Source organism: Chenopodium quinoa, unplaced genomic scaffold (genome assembly GCF_001683475.1).
Source record: "Chenopodium quinoa cultivar QQ74 unplaced genomic scaffold, ASM168347v1, whole genome shotgun sequence".
NCBI classification, from domain to species: domain Eukaryota; kingdom Viridiplantae; phylum Streptophyta; class Magnoliopsida; order Caryophyllales; family Amaranthaceae; genus Chenopodium; species Chenopodium quinoa.
Genome location: NW_018745024.1, coordinates 9,302,261 through 9,308,228, shown reverse-complemented (window position 1 = coordinate 9,308,228; position 5,968 = coordinate 9,302,261).

The window sequence follows — 5,968 nt, the reverse complement described above, 5'->3', positions numbered from 1 at the left end:
TTGATGAATGAAAGAGATGAATGATTAATGCTTGTTCATGAAAATTGATGATCGTGATTGTTGATGAATGAAGAAGAGAATTGATGATTCTTCCTGTCTGAAAACGGAGTTTTTGATAAGATATTTATAGAAAAAATCATCCAAAAAGGATAATTTATCAAAACAGAGTCTGAAGACCACAAAAACACCTTGGCGCCAGCCCTGGCTCATTGGCGCCAGGACCAGTGGCTAGCGCCAGGCGCCAATACTGGCGTCTGGCGCTAATCTTGATTCCAGGCGCCAAGGCCTGGGGTTGGACGCCAAACCGGATTTTAACGCGTTTTCGAAAATCTGATAATTTTACCGTACTGGAAGATAAAATAATATAATTTCAATCGAAAATGCTATTTGATCTGATTAAAACTCTGAAGAGCCCTAATTAAATTAAGAATGATAAGACCTTCTAGAATGTTCTAGAAGACTAAAACCATTCCTAATTACATTAGGAATGATAAATTATATTAGGCCCTCCCCTAGATCATTAGGCCGTACTTAAAACTCAAACCGGGCCCAGTTTAGTAAATTGGCCATAAATTCCTCAATATTCATCGGAATTGGGCTTATAATATATCGTTGAAAAGTTCTTTGCAAGCCCCATCCAACTACACTACTATTGGACCCATTTTATGGACCAACCAAAGCTGTTTTCTTAAAAATAAAGTTTTCAAAAACAGGGAGAAGAGAAAAGAAATAAAAACTTTCCGCAACACTAGACCTTTCCACACTTTCGTTTCATTCGATTATGATTCAACGTGAAAGACACTCATCACTGGGTTTGGTTTTTGGGGAGACACAAATGGGTGTCTACACTCCAACTACCCTACTTACCTCTTATTTTATTTAAGTCAATTGAATTGCCTAAAACTATGTGCCGGTGAAACTGTAACACTTTAAAAAACACGAAGAGAGTACAAAAGATGAAAATTAATCCCTCCGTGTTTTTTTAAGTGTTACAGTTTGACCGGTACATAGTTTTAGGCAATTTAATTGACTTAAATTAAATAAGAAGTAAATGGGGTAGTTGGGGTATTAAAAAATTGTAAAAGAAAGATAGTGGGGTTAATAGTTTATTGAAAAATAATGAATATGATAGGAAATATATCCCTACTCCCTACCTTATAAAAAGTACAAGAAAACTCTTATAAATAGTGTGCTTTCAATTCTACCCTACAAAGTGTTTATTTACACAATTATCCTTAATTACTCTTATGAATAGTATGTTTTCAAATTTATCCTTCACGATATTTAGTTACACATTTACTCGCAATAACTACTTTTAATTTTTTTAAAAAAGTAATGTGTTCAAGCAATTGATACTCCAAAGCGACAAAGCATTACAAGATCAGATGACAATATTTAGTGTTCTAAAATTTGCAGTAGACAAAGAGATGAGAACAGATTATTGAGTACAATAAAGATAATAAAGGTAATATTTAAGATGCAATAAAGATGTTGACCACTAAAAACTTTTGGTATGTAGAACGGAGGTTATACTACTTTAATTGTGCAGCATATTGTGTTATCAATCTATCATAGGATGTTTATAGTTATAAACCTATATAATATGCAATAATATCGTTCTAAAAATACAATGAAGTAACCCCGATTATTCGTTCAAAAAAAAAATTAACCCCTATTATATAGTGTTGAAGCGTATACAATAACTCATATCACACTATCAAGTAACCCTATAACATTAACTGAAACCGAGTAATCCTTATAACACTGACAAATTAACAACACTAACGTAACACTAGTCACACGGTGTGACAAGCCATATATAAGAGTTTGTGTTTAGTATAATAGAGAGTTTAAGTAAATTCTAATAATACGGAATACAAGTAAAATATAGACGTACTTGTGATATTAGTCATTTCATGTTTAATTGATTCATCTTAGTATGTACTTTAAATATATCAAACATTTGTATTTCTAGAACTCAATATCTTTTACAATTCTCTCAATAATTCTAATGTGTATGTTGCTAAAGTTTAGAACATTGCAAAGATACACCACATTCGACACATTAATCGTCTATATACAAATATTTATAATAAAATAGTATGCAAACCGGCATAAGGACTAATTACAATGTTTGTTCTCAAAATGCTAGTCATACCGCGCGCATCGCGTGCGTAGTAATAAAAAAAAGTAGTAGTGGGGACCATGAGAGGAGAGATATATAATATTTTAAGGGGGGTGTTAAATACCGCCATCCAAAATGATCAAAACCGCCCTCATTTCAAGCAAAATGCCGTTATTACCCTTATTAAACCCTAATTATTTTTTTAGTTTATTTTTTACCCTTTTATTTTTACTGCCCCATCAAACACCACAACCACCACTTTCTTTCTCAACAACCACCACAATCACACACTTAGTGACCACAATCAGCGGAAGGCGGCAGTAGGCGGCGGTGGCCTGGTGTGTTCATGGCTGGAAATTCGACAAAAGAGGTTAGTTTCTCTGTTTTTTTTTCTGTATTTTTTTTTAAAAAAAATCGATCGCTGGCAACCGGCGTGTAAAACCGATTGGCCAATTGCGGTTACCGGCGATCAAAACCGGTTAACGGCAGCGACAAACCGGTTTACCACGCCGGTTAGGTACCAGCGACGGTGGTTGCTTTTTTATTTTTGTTTTTTTTTTTAAATTCGAATTAAGGTTACCGGCGATTGTAACCGTGTGACCGTCGCCGTTAACCGGCGTGGAAAACCGGATGACTGTCACCGGCAAACGGCAACCATAATCGGTTAATGGCGGTGGTCACAGGTTCACAAGTCACCGGTAACAAGCGGCTCATTGTTCCCCGTGGAGTGCTACCATCTTCCGATACATAATTGTTGGCTGTAGAACTTCTCTCATTCCTGTTGCCTTCGGCAAACTTCATGCTTACTTTATGTAGCCCTTTTGCCTGCTCATCTGCATCCCATTCCTTCATGCAATAGTCTTCTTCTGTAATACCTTGTTTTGGACTGACCAACAACAAATGTGAAAAGTTAAATATGAAATAGAGGTGCAAATTCTGTTAGCATCAAGCATCAGTGTCAAAATTCATCAATATGAGACATCATTGGTGACCCTAGGATAAATGTAGAGAAACATCTTACAATATGTATACAAATATTTGACGTGTCTAGATAATTTCCCAAGGCCACAGAAAAACCGAGCAAGTAATGGAATCATATCAGAAGACATAACCAATCAAGTGAACATCCAAAAAGTTGTTTATATACACATATTTACCACAAAGTTGTCCTTAAGGTTCTAAAACCAACCTCAACAACTTCAAAGAGTCCAAACTCCAAAGCAATGGCAGTCTGGTAGACCTACACATTCCTCATGGAAAGATTCCCCTACATATTTGCTAATTGATTAGAGCAACAAGGCAGCCTAACACTATGAGCACTATAAAATATGCTTTCATCTTTGAATTGGATGCAATTTTATTAATATGATCATTTAAAGTTTTAATATTTGTAATTGTAACAAGGAAAGATAAAGGAAAGCAGCTAGTGAAGGTTTAATTTAAGGTTGTGGACTTAAAAGTAGTTTAAGGTTCTAGTTAGATGGAGTCTTTAAGTGAAGAGGACCTGGTCACTGTTTGGTTAGGTATTGTCTAGTTAGAATGGACAACTTTGATCTATTCGGTGTTGACTTTGGGGTAATAGCTAGAATTTATGCATCTAGATACATGGCACAATTAAGCGGCCTTAATGTTGAAAGGAACTCCACATTAATGGATAATGTTGCATATTGGCTGGAGAAAAAAGCTTAAATTGTGGATTTTTTTCTTTTATTTGACACTGCATATAGATCACATGATGCTCCTCCCTGCTCGAATATCAGGCAATTACTGTTTCTCAATGATATTTTATGAAAAATTGAGGGACAGTGAACCTGTGAGGGACAATGGTCACTGTAGACACCCATTTGTGTCTCCCCAAAACCAAACCAGTGATGATTACCTTTCACGTCGAATCATAATCGAATGAAACGAAAGTGTGGAAAGGTCTAGTGTTGCGGAAAGTTTTATTTCTTTTCTTTTCTCTTCTCTCTATTTTTGAAAACTTTATTTTAAGAAAACAGCCAATCCAGTTTGGTTGGTCCATGATATGGGTCCAATAGTAGTGTAGTTGGATGGGGCTTGCAAAAACCTTTCCAACGATATATTATAAGCCCAATTCCGATAAATATTGAGGAATTTATGGCCAATTTACTAAACTGGGCCCGGTTTGAGTTTTAAGTACGGCCCAAAGATCTAGGGGAGGGCCTAATATGATTTATCATTCCTAATGTAATTAGGAATGGTTTTGGTCTTCCAGAACATTCTAGAAGGTTTTATCATTCTTAATTCAATTAGGATTCTTCAGAGTTTTAATCAAGATCAAATAGCATTTTCGATTGAAATTATATTATTTTATCTTCCAGTACGGGAAATTTATCGGATTTTCGAAAACGCGTTGAAAGCCGATTTGGCGTCCAACTCCAAGCCTTGGCGCCTGGAATCAGGATTGGCGCCAGACGCCAGCCATTGGCGCCTGGCGCTAGCCACTGGTCCTGGCGCCAATGAGCCAGGGCTGGCGCCAAGTTAGTTTTGTGGTCTTCAGACTCTGTTTTGATAAATTATCTTTTTTGGATGATTTTCTCTATAAATATCGTATCAAAAACTCCGTTTTCAAGGATCATCTACATCTAACATTCACCAATTCTCCTTATTCTTAAGTCTTCGTCATTCACCAATTATCATTCATCTAATTCTTCAATTCTCTTCATTCATCATCTTTCTTTCATCAATTCTCAATAACATTAATCTTTTAGCATTCTTTTCTAAACTTTAATTTTTCACACAAAATTCCGCATTCACAAGATCTTGATACACCTAGCCATATTCGAAGTTGCCTTCGCCCTAGACGTGAAAGGTTTTAATTTCTGAGGGTTTGGTCCCTAATCTCTATTTCAATTATTTAATTTAATTGTTTTGATTATTATTTTTCCTTGAAGTTACTAACGTGTGTATTTTGTAATTAGAAAGAGGTACGAGGCATCCAAGTAAGTACTTTATTGATTAATTGATTTTATGATGTAGACATCATGTTTATATTATTATTATGATATTCTTAGTATCATGTCTAGGGTGATTTTAATATTAAGCGTGATTAAAAGTATGATGCTTCCTATGTTCTTTCTAATATTTATGATTATGATTTATTATGATCATTTATTATGTTGCTTGATATGCATATTATTATATATTGTTATTGCTTGATCACCTTTTATTGCAGGTTAAAGGGAATTGGTATTTGCAATCACGCTTAATAAGATAATTAATAATCTTGTTAGGTTAATTGTGATTATAATTCAAGTGATCTCCAATAATAGTTTATTTGTACATTAAATTCAACCAACATAGATTAAACAGGTTTAGGGTTAATCCTATTGATTGTATGTTAGTCAGAAAGCGCACATGAATACGAGCAGAATAAAGTAGAGGCCTATTATTAGGGCAGGTTCAGTCTCTTTTAGGTTGGATTTGTACCTTCATCCCCGAACCCTTATTTGGTTCATGACCTTATGGAGTTGACGATCTCTTGGATCGTTAAGGGGTGTAACCTTCACCTCGTGAACGGTTTACAAGTTTCTTAAAAACTTGTTGGCGACTCTTTTGCTCTATCTTCTTCCCTTTTGGACGCCACCGTACTTTAGTGTATGATCACAGTGGGGTTCAAGCTAGTGGGATTTTTAAGGCTTGAAACCATTCCCTACAGTCACAGTACTAATTTTTATCATCATTATTATTATGAAAAAGTGAGGGACTAATATTATGATTGTTATTGTTTTTTTTATACAATTATGATTATTATAGTTATTTTATTATCATTATTATTATAATTGATTGTAAATATTTTGTTCATTTGGTTATGACGACAGT